The sequence below is a fragment of the Mandrillus leucophaeus genome, unplaced genomic scaffold (genome assembly GCF_000951045.1).
Source record: "Mandrillus leucophaeus isolate KB7577 unplaced genomic scaffold, Mleu.le_1.0 Scaffold31, whole genome shotgun sequence".
In the NCBI taxonomy this organism is placed as follows: Eukaryota; Metazoa; Chordata; class Mammalia; order Primates; family Cercopithecidae; genus Mandrillus; species Mandrillus leucophaeus.
The window spans coordinates 6,584,283-6,596,347 of NW_012103254.1; the positions used below are offsets into that span (position 1 = coordinate 6,584,283).

Here is a 12,065-nt window from a genome sequence, read left to right on the forward strand (position 1 = left end):
ATTCAGAAAATGTTATTTTGGGAATACATCATTGCAACATGTATTCTAATTAATAAAATTGCAATGTACCTCAGATCTTAGCCTTTGGTTATTTTCTCAACCCATTTAAATGTAACCCCCAAATTCCTCACATTGTGTAGTCATATATTTTGAAATTAGCACTAAACGAACATATGGAAACAGTTAATCCAATAACATAACAATGTGTGTGTGTGTGTACCTAACCTGCTGCATTTAATTAAATATTATAAATTTCTCTTGATAGCTAATTTTAGCATGTTAATAACAGTATTATTTTGAGTACACACATATACCAGGCTAACACAAATATACACAAATATACATATCACAGGTAAAAAATGAAATATCTATTTTCACTTGACCCTGAAATTAAGGCACCCTGTTGAAAAAAACATACAAAACATAATAAAAAACTATGAGCAAGTGATACAGTGATAATGCAGAATTCTAGTTCTATTATTATCAAACTTTAGAGGGGTCATAGAATTTTCCTGGTCTTAATGGTATCATCTGTAAAATTAAGAGTTTCAAAAGTCCATTTCTGCTCTAAATATCATTTAACTGTTTAGCTCAGTGGAAATGTTTGGTGTTTTCAAATATAAAACTTATTAGTAAAATTCATCATAATAATAACACTGTGATACATTAAAACCTTTTTGAAATCTAATTTAGAATCTCCCTCTCACTTCTTTTTTCCCCCCAGATTGAGTTTCCTTCCTTTTTCATTATGCTGATTATATAAGGGGCCTGCTGACTGTTTGAATGATGAAATAGGTACAGAGGAGGCAGTATGGCACACCGGAAACAATACTAAACCGGAAGTAGGAGTGCGGTATTACAGCTTTGACACCGCCTCCAGTTAGTCCTGTGACCATTTAACATTCTGAGCATTATTATCTGATAAAAAATAATAATAACTGGCCAAAAAGATCTTCATAATTTCTCCTCTAGCTTTAAAGCTATAATTGACATATATGTATCTATGTGCATATATATGTATATATGTATATAATTTATTTATGGATGGCACTTTAAAAGGAATCTACCTGTAGCCGGAAAAATGCAAAGATGTTAATTACTTTGTGGCGCTATACTGACATCCTTTGGTAAAGTTTGGTTGATTGCAATTTGATGTGGAGATAGATAAATAGCGAGACAGTTAAATGTTTAAGTAGATAGAACAATCCAAACGTATTTATATCTGTCCACACACTCATTTGGGTATGAAACTCATATTTATGAGAAAAAAAAAGTTAATAAGAAAAAAAGGGACACTGTGTCAAGTTCTAACACTAATTATATATTTAAATTTTTAATAAAATATTTTATCTATAAAGTATTAAAATGCAAAGATGAGGCACAGAAGACTGGATCGTGGACATTCCAAAATGATGAGCGAGCTATGCACTCCTCTGACAATAAGCAACAAGAAAAGGGATTGGGAAAATCCAGCCGAGAAAGTTCCCGGAAAGCAAAAAATAAATAAACATTTAAAACCCCAACGAAAAATGACTCTGGTAACACATCAGATCTGGTTGCAATTTGACTTGGCGCTCCGATAATACGTGGATTTCGGTAGTCTGGTGTAAGGATGGTGCAGGAATATATATGCCAGAAGAACTATCTGTTTTAGAAAAAAATTGCAAGAAGCAGTCCTGTTCCTGAGATTGTATTACGGACACAGGCGGATTAGATTGGGCTGATTACCTTAGCCTTGAAACAGAGAGTCTTTCTGCCCTGCGGGGGAGGGGACGCCTTTCAAGCAAAGCCCTCCTCTCGGATGCGCCCTCCCCTCGCATTCACTTGCAAATCGCTGTGTGCTCGCAGAAGCCAGCGCTTCCCCAGTCTCTAACCTTCCCATGGCGAGTGCTGCAGCTCTATCAGCAGAACCTTTCTCTCCGTGTGAGGAAGAGCTTTTTTCCTCCCTTTCCTTTTTTTTTCCTTTCCCCTTAATCAGAAGCACTGAATGAAAGCCAATCAGAGAGAGAGCTCGCCCCCGTTTTCTTCGGCTCCCTGCTGTCCAGAGTTAAAAGTGATGCTGAGAAAGAGCTTGAGTTAGATTGAAGTAGAATCAGTGATAGAAAATAACAGCCGAAAACAAACAAAAAGGGGACATAGTGACAATTTCTCCTGGGTTATTTTGACTGGAACCAACTTCCACTATCCAGAAGCTGATAAAAAAGGTAGGAAGACTTCATTCACCTCTTTTCTTTTAACTCCCTTAAGGGATTTTATATTCTTCTACTTGAGAGGTGGGGTGTGGGGGGAGAGGGAGGAGAGAAATGTTTGTTTTTAAGTTGTGTTTAGCAATTATTTCAAAATAATTATCTTTAGTACCTAAATAAATAAGCATACAACTATATATTTAATTCTAGCAACAACTGCTTCGAGTATCTATATAGGCAATGTAAAGCTGGATAAATTATATATTATGCTCAACAGTGGGTCATGATATTAGAGTTTGTGAATTCATTCACTTGGAACAAATGCTAAAAAATATGTTATGAAGTGAATTTGTCATGCCCAGACTTGTTCATCTTTATTTTAAAAATCAGTTCAAGAGATAACATTGTTGCTGTGAACTCTAACATCATCTAACATTACTTTGCATTCCATATGAATGGATTCACTCTGCACTTATTCATAGTCATAGTTCATTGTACGTTCAATATAAAGAGAAATGACAGGCAGAAGACAGATTCCTTGAAACTGCCAATGGTCACTAAGCATCTACATACATACAATAGATTGACATTCATCAGAAATAGAATAGACAGAATTCTTATTTTCAATTTTATATCTGAGTCAGAAGTATGGGGGGGAGAGGTAAAGAGAGGGAGAGTAAATGCGTGTAGTCAGCAGTTGCAGCATTTATTGTTTCTGCTGCAATAAAATCCATATTTTATGTGGTGTTAAATTAATGCAGCATATTGCAAGTATAAATGCATGTCCCCAACAAGTAACTATTGATAACACTGTAAGTATGGGGAAAAGCAGTAGTCTGAAATTGTTTTTATGCCACTAAAATAAAAACCTACTGTCTCCTTATTATTGAAAAAGAGGAGTCTACAGGTACAAAGACAAATATTGTTTTAAAAATGACCTATCATCTTTTGCTTTGAAAAAAACAGATCTGAAAAAAATTGTAGTCCTTCATTCCAGTAAAAGCTTCTATTATCCAAAACTGCACATCCATTACTTCTCAGCTCTTTGGGGATACATTATTTTTTCTCCTCTTTTTTTATTCTTGAAGGATCTATATTAAAAATAATCTGTCCTTCTGATGTTGACAACTGTTATACTTCAATGCATATGTTAGTAGACTTTCTCCCTCCACACCATCCCCCTCTCTATCTTCCTTTAAAATGTAGCTACAAGAGCTTCTCTGTGGTGAATAACACTTGGCAAGAGTGTGCTCATTTTTTAGGTCTGGTATGGTGAGGATTTTTAATTAGTAGAACTTTCATGAAAACATTATGTCATTGACAGAGCCGTATGTTCATTTTTAGTTAAAGTGATGAAGAAGAAAGGAAGAGGTTATGTCCTAGAAATATAGGTAAATGCTAAGTTGCATAGATAATCTGGCCCCTGCTCCCCCCAGTGTACTAAATGTGGCACATATGTATTCAATGTGCAATGCATAAGGAAGGAATGGTTTATGTGGGGAGGGATGTGGTGAAGAGACTGGAGAGTGCACAAGTATAAACAGCGTGGATCTGTGCCTTAGGGACACATCAGATACAAACCCATTCTGATGATAAAAATATAAAGAAATGCTTCTATCACTTTTTTTTTTTTGACTGTGTTATTAAAGTATGAGTCAATGTCTGCTTTCATTAAATCAAATACTTCTTGGGTTTCAAATACTTGCTGCGAACAAATTGACTTCCCTGGTGAATGCATATGCCTTCCCTGACTCCAATCAAAGAATAGAATTCCATACACTTAAAGGTTTGGGGGAAAAAACCGACAAACAAAACCAAAATCTCTGGGAAATGGGAAAAAAGAAGGTAAACTGTATGAGCATCCACCTACATATGCATATGTGTGAAGTCAGTGGTTAAATGGTTTGGTACCTGATTAATGCTCTAGGTGATGTTCTTTAATGTTTATAGAAACTGCTTCTTAATTAGAACAGTACTATGCAGGTAATCAATTGAATATTTCATTGTTAGATTTTTACCCACACTGTGGTTTTCTTTAAAAAGGAAAAAAAGAGGATAAAAAATTGATTTTAATTTAGAGTGATATTTCTGACATATTATTTACAAAGTTAGTGTAATCTGGAAGAGGTATTTATTTATTTATTTATTTTCTTGTGAAAAATAGACTATTTGAAACTGGAAAGGTTAATTTCAAAATATGTGACTCTTGCATAAAAATAAGGTGAATTTCTTTACCTTTACTTAAGTTTTTATATAAGCAAATAACTAAGGCAAAGTATATACTATCTGGGGGGTTTCTGTGCTTATGACTGATTTTCTGTTTCTTAACCTACTTTGCAGCAAGTGATAACGTGTCTTACTGGAATATGTCATTTTTATACCAAATCATTCCACTAGGCTGCAGCACAGCAATAGTATTGGCTCTGATGATGCTGATTCAGCAGCAAAGTGAACCATATTCTTGTTAAGTGTTATTATCAGTAACAGTGTTTCATAGTAAGCAATTAATACAAATCAGTGATGTAAACCCAAGTACCTCTAGTATAGCCCTTGGGCATTAAAAGCATTAGCCACATTATATTCTTATTTCTACTATGCAAATTACATTCTAATACTGTCGTCACGTTAGACGTACTTGTAAAATACTGAAATTATAAATAGAAAAACATAAAAAGTATTTATGCCAATCATAAGTAATTTTATGCAGATATTTGATCTCTAAATTTCAGGTCTATAAAACTCTACTTTCGATTAACCCAACATATTATCTGGAATAGTGTTTCAAAAGAGACAATTTACTAACCATATTATATATTTAAGAGTAATGTCTGAAAGAGATTGAAGTTAAAAACCAAGTAGCAAGAAAAATTTCCTCATCCTTCTTAGACTTATACTGAGCAATGGTAAAATTGATTAAGCATTATACTAAGTACAATATATGGTTCCTATTAGGATATTTTAAGGAGTAAAAAGAAGAGTACTTGGAATGACACCATATATGCATATTTGAAAGACTGAAAGTTAGCACAGACAAATCTATTTTTCTTTTCTTGACACTCATACAGACCAATGAGTTCACAAAAATATATTTTTTGTCATAATTGCAATAATCTGAAATCTACAGAAAAAAATACAAGTCCTAAATTTAAAAGAAAATCTGCCTTTTTCTTTTCTAGTTGGAACCTTTGGATGATATTCACAAAGCATTCGTATACTTTTCTGCATTTACCCCAATAAGTTCAACCTTCAAAATTACAGATTTTTTCTCATGCATAAGAACAAGAGACCATTTCAAACAATTACCAAGCAATGCCTGTTTTGTAAGATAACAATATCAGCTCTGGGTCACCTGTGCCCTCTTCTTTTCTGACTGTAGAGCAGTCTCACCTCACTTGACATTTTGGTATGAGCCCTTGAGCCCTTTTACAATCCAGTTGTCCTGTCTTTCTTGAATAGAAGGGCATCTAAAGCATATAAGGCCATTTTGCTTTTCCCACACCTTTTTGTCGTCATTCACTTGAACTAACTGTACACACATATTGTCAAAAAATAAGACCCATCACATTAAATTTTTAGATTTCTGGGAATGTATTATTCTTAAACTAATATTGACAGTGATAAGTTGAAATAATCTGACCTGTTTAAAAAATTTTAATACAACTTTTGCTCAACTCTATTATCAATGCAACTTCTCACAAAAAGTAACTTTTTTTTTAAGAATGAAAGTGCTTTATTTTCATCAGTTTCTTTATATTTTTATCCTATTTCTTTCTTGCAATGTATGTGATGACCTATACACTTTATGACTAAGAGACATTGCTTAAACATTAACCATATTGGAGTTGGAACTAAAGAAAGGGAAAGCTGCAAATTGAATAAGAAGGAGCAAAACAAAATCACATTTTGCATCATTTTTGGAAATGAAATGTAGCATTCCTTCAAAATAATGCCTGCCTGTGGGAGGTTGAAATGCCTTCATATAAAAATCCCTTTCAGTGAAGGGATTCGTATCCTTAGAGAGTTTGTCAAAAACATTATAAGCACTTTACCAAATCACGTGGTTTCAATTTTCAATCTTTTTTCAAGAAAGCAGTCTTGATTCAACATACTCTTTATGATGCAGTGATATAAATTAAAGTCAAATGACATTTCAAGCTTCAGAACAGAATTAAACAATAGACTATAAGATATAATACAACATTGCTTTACAACAGGAAATTCAGCATTAAGTGACATTTCTAAACACTTGAGAGCCCTGCTGATCCCCATAAATTTAGCAGGTCATATTCTCTTTCTCTCTCTTCTACCCCATTTCTCTTTCTGTAAATCTGTGTCTATTTCCATCTCCCTCTCTTTTTTCCTTTCCTCTCCTTCCTCATTTAAAACAATTACAAAACCCCTTGAATAAATGTCCCATGTGCTTTTAAAAAATATTACCCTATTGTAAAGTTATATTTCTGTAAATCTGGTGTTTTTTATGGCCAGTGTTCTATCATCTGCCACATTATACATTATATTTACTGCATTAAACTTCGCATTATGGCACAAAGTATATGACAATTGGCTAGAATCTATTCTTTTAAATGAAAGCAAGTCTTTTATAAATTTTGTAACGCTGAGGCTTCTAAGGAGTTGAAATTGGCACCAGTGTAGTTTACTGCACTAGCAAGCCAAGTATGGGAATTCAACATTTATTATTGAAGTGACTCCTTCAAATTGTCAGAATGTAGAATGTATAGACATGAATTATTATGCTCAATGCATAAGTTATTGATTAGGAATCTTTATTGATTTACTGTGAGAGAGGATATTGAAATGGTTTGACAGAGCCCTGATTTTTAAAACAAACATAAATTACATGTTTCTGGAAAGCAATGTTTCACTAGACATGTTGATTCTTCTTCGCTGCAAGAAACACATATTACCAGTTTGGAATCTAAAAATGAAATCCGGTATATAATGAGCAAATGTCTATTCTAGAGATTGTGGAGTAAAGAACTACCATTGCTTTTTTTCCAGTTGGAAATTTGGGAAACAGAAACTATAACAATAATTGAGGTAGGCATAATATGTAACAAAATGAAATAATCAATAAATTGAATACAGTAAATATTTATTCTGGGAATTCTCTCCATGGTTAATATAATATGTATAAATGCAAGAATTAAAGTTGAAATTCAATATCATTATCTGAATAGATCAAAGGCAACCAATATATTTGCCCCAATAATTGGAAAATTTGGAGCAAATTTTGTACATAATATTAATGTAAGCTTTTAAAATGTAACTGTTTTTCCTTTTGCAAAAATATAGCTCCACTCTCAATAAAATTAAGTCAAATAAACTTCCTTTGAAACCATTGTAAATTCTGGGATTTCTGAATTAAGGAATATTTTCATAATTATTAAAGCAAACTTCAAATTTAAATGAGGCACTATAATGTTTCCAAATAATTTGACTTCTAAAAGTGAATTTTAAATTAATAGGCTCATTTTTTTGATAGATTTGAAAATATTTAAACTACCTGAGGAATTTTAAGGGTTTTGTGTTTCCATGTAAATCTTCAACCTCTAAAGTGTATTTATCAATTATTTTATTTAAAATATTTTCCTTAAATAAACCAAAACATTAAAATTTTTATGCCTCTAACTCAAGTGGTTTAAATCTATTGAGAATAAAATCCAAAACATGAATTACATGCTTTCAAAACCAACAGTGTGGTGTTGATTTGCTTTAGTGGTGACCTGAAGAAAATAAACTGTTGGAGTAAAATATATGTCAACTTATTACATCAAGTGTGAAACTGATTATCCAAAGAGTATCTATTAGCTTAGCCAATGATAATATATTTTCTTTTCTTTTTTGACTTCTTAAAGCATTATACATTGGGGGTTATTCCTACTCTGTAGTCTTGAACCATATTTTGTCACCAGAGTGATTTGTCAATATGTAGTCCCTGAAGAGTGAAAACCAGCAACATGCAGATTTATTCTGCCTGCATTTAGCTCCCTAAATTTGAATATTTCTCCATGAGTAGAAACTTACAGAAAAATCTTTATTTATCTACCCCCTCAACCAAGACTTTAGTTATTCCTTTGGAGATTAGTTAAAAAATGAATCCTAAGCACAGACATATACTTAGAGGCACTGTCACTTTGTCTATTTTTCCTTTTTTTTTTTTTTTTTTCAACTGCTGAGTGAAGAGTGGAGGTTTTCTACACAATTTCTACACTGAAGAAGTTATTTCACCCCCTTCTGGATGTGTGGAATTAAAAATGATCAATATGAACTCTACCTTTTCTGAGACTTTCTTCTCTTCTAGCTACTGTCTTTTAAAATATATATCCTAGTTTTCAATGGTTAGTACTAGATAGTTCTACATAATATTTAAAAAATTTATTTATAAGCCTTCACTGACTTGCGAATAGATGTAAGTACTTGCTATCAATACTTAAAAAATGACAGAAATGAAATACTCCTAAAATCTAAGTTGAGAAAAATATTTAGTAATTTTTTTTCTCCCCTTGGAGTTAGATTAGCCATCATGATGGTGTATGAAATCTGAAATCCAGCCCAGTGGAGATGCAAAAATAGATGAATGGCAACCATAATCTTGACTTCAGAACAATGAAATTAATCACTTTGCTTTGTAGGTAGAGGCTAGGTCAAGCCTGTTTCTAGGTAGGTCCAAGAAGAAAAAAGTGTGGATGGGGGAGAGCCTTGTCCTTCATTGAAGCAAAATGAAACGTTGCACAGGAACCACTGTTTCCAGAAACACTATCATGGAAATTTGAAATTTTTGATAGTACTTAGGGGCTCAGTACTTTGAGTTCAAAATTCATAATCATTAAATAACTCTCTTTTGATTTTAGGGTATCATATGTTGCTATTTATTTTTACATGTGTTATACATTTTCTTTTGCAGTTTCTATTATTAATTTAACTGATATCCTGGTATCTATACAACAATTTGCTCAATTTTTCTTTAGCTCCTAATTAATTTCACTCATTTTGGGAGAAGTACTGTGAGCCATTCCCTTCTGTCACACCTGGAGATACGGGAATAAATTTAGTACAAATTTTGTCCTTGAGAAGAGGCAGGTTCTAATCTGAGATATTCATAATTAAATATCATATAATTTACAATGGAAATATCAGTAGTTGTGTTCTAAATGTTTCCATTTTTATGAAATAGTAGTAGAATTAGATGGTAGAACATCATTGGGCGGTAATGTACTCCTCCACCTAACACAGTCTTAAGTTTTCATCTTCCATTAGAAATACTGCTGAAAAAACCCCTCAAAAGCATTTTATTCATTCACCCATTCTTTAATTCCTTCATTTGCCAAGTATTCTTTAAGTGCCTACCATAAGCCAGACACTGTGCAAGCATCCAGAAACACAAACTTGGGAAGAGAGAGAAAGAGAGAGAAACAAACAAAAGCCTCTGTTACTGTGAACCATTGTGTGAATAATCACATGACTTGTTATAGTCCAGCTTTGATAAATATAAGAAAGATACGTATGAGGTGTGTTTAAAGTGACTAATACAGGGATCTAACTTATCTATATTTTTCAAGCTGTATCGTTGCATTTACAGCCATACCACATCGTTAAAGAAAATATCAGAGTTAGCAGTTTGGTTCAAGATACATTTTTGTGTAGCCTAAGATTTCTTCAGTCAACACCTGAGAATGGATTTTGAATGGATGTTTCCATTAGGAGCAGCCTTTTGGTTGGTGATATGTGGTGTACTTCAAATTGGCAACAGCCAGTTACCATCTCGCAGACACGGGGAGCTATATGGGATAAAGCAAGGGCCCAAAGTTGAGTATACCCATCCCCATCAAGAAACCTACAGAAAAATTATGTGTCAGGAGGCCAAATGTATCCCAAATTTCTACTGCTAATTTTTTTGTTTTCTTTCTTTTTTTAACTTATTTTAGATTCAGAGGTACATCTGCAGGTTTGTTATATAGATATATTGTGTGTCACGGAGTTTGGTATACAGAAAATTTTTATGAACAGGGGCTTCGTTACTTATAAAGTAACGAAAATAAGCACTTCATAGAAGCTACTGTGTTTAAAACTTGGTCACTCTGTGAAAAAGACTCTTCTATATAATGGTCTGTTTTTGTGAGGACATCAGATGAAGGTCATGCTTAATAGGAGACTATACAGTGTTAAGCCTACATTCTAGAAGCACTGAGATTTCCTTTCTTAGAAAATGCAATGACCCTAATCTAAGTGCTCTCACAAGGTCCTTTGACGGATAAAAGCATGGATCGTGGTACCAGAATGTCTGGATTTAAATCCTGGCTGTGCCACTTACCGTATATTTCATATTTAATGTCACTTGTAGTTTTTTCTATCTGTGAAATGGGGTTAATAATTATACTTACATAATAGGGCAATTGTCATGATTAAAATAAGCAATTACTATAATGTCTGACAACAACACCTAATACACAATAGGTGTTCTAGTGCTACCTAGTACTGTCCTTGGTATTATTATTAGATGTTAATTCATGTGACCTATGCTTTTTCATTAATATTGAGTGTGTTGTATTTTTACCACAGCATTTAATGTCATTAGGGCTATAACTTTAAATTATTTAAATATTTTAAATTATATTATGTAATAATTTTGTACTTGAAGTGAGAAATTCTTGTTTTAAGTCTAATTCTCTCACTAATTCTACTGACAATGTAATAAATTCTTCATTCCGAATTTTATTTTTGGAAAAATGGGAGTTTGAACCATAACATTTCCAGGTACACAGTTGATTTATCTATTATTATAATTGGAACGGGCTCATAAGTCCATGATTGTAACTGGAAAGGGCTCAATATAAAACTTTTGTAAATATATTCCTTCTCTAATGATTGTGAAAATGTCAGTTGCACAAAGACTTGAATGTAACCTGAAAACTTAAATTTCATTCTCAGAGAGGCATTGCATGAACTAGGGAATTGATGGATATGAATTTTGAAAACGATAGGAAAGACTCGAAACAGAGGCAGAGGAGGAAAAAATCATAAGAAAGAGTGAGACTAACTGTTGTGAGGTCCATGAGCCACATAAACTCACTCAGGTGAAACATGAGCCATTTCTGAATACACTGCAGTAATGGTTCCTTTCACAGATTCTCCTTCTTGAGGTCAGAGTAATGAGAATAAGAAAAAGAATGATGAACAGAGGCAGTGCATTACAGAAATTATCCCATTAAAGTTTTGATACCTATAAATCTCAAGAATAATTCTGCAGTCTATATTACAAGCTGAAAGGTCAGTGGACTACTGATTTCCTAGACTAGGTCCCTGAAACTGTCTGATGAAGACATAGAACCTGCTGCAAAAATGTGAAAAATTTAACAGGTTTTATTTAGATCACTCATTCTTTTCATTCTTCACATTCAAGGGGATATGAAGATCAATTTGAAACTGTTTATTTTTTTTTTCCTTTTTGTGGCTCTATTTATATGTTAATTTAAAAAGCATCTGGAATGGTTTCTACAGATTACATAAACAAATGAAAACATACATTGAGGTCATAAAATATACATTTATATGGGTTCGTAAATACCTTTTAAAAAGCTTTATTTTAAAAATCCAGAATTATATCACAGTTTTTTTTCAGTTTTATTTATAGCTCAGGGATAATTAATATATTATTTATACCATTTACATACTGGAAGGACATACTTAGCACTTCATTTTATCCAATAACCTGTAAAGATGAGGTAAGCTATAATAGAGACTCCTAAACCTAGCTAAAAGGTATACTTTGGTGCGCCTAGTAAAATAATGCTTGTATTTGCCATAGCTATGCATTTACATCTATTACCTCTTTAATCATGTATTATCTGCTTAATCAGA

General features: G+C 32.9%; 1 protein-coding gene across 1 annotated transcript in view; it reads left to right on the forward strand.

Annotated features, from left to right (window-relative positions):
* Nucleotides 1–1,822: 1,822 nt before the first annotated feature.
* The window catches only part of CDH10 (cadherin 10, type 2 (T2-cadherin)), a 201,911-nt gene continuing 191,668 nt past the window's right edge, over nucleotides 1,823–12,065 (forward strand). The window contains exon 1 of the mRNA XM_011987414.1: nucleotides 1,823–2,204. The gene's annotated coding sequence lies outside the window, so the exon portion shown is untranslated. The remainder of the gene's footprint in view (nucleotides 2,205–12,065) is intronic.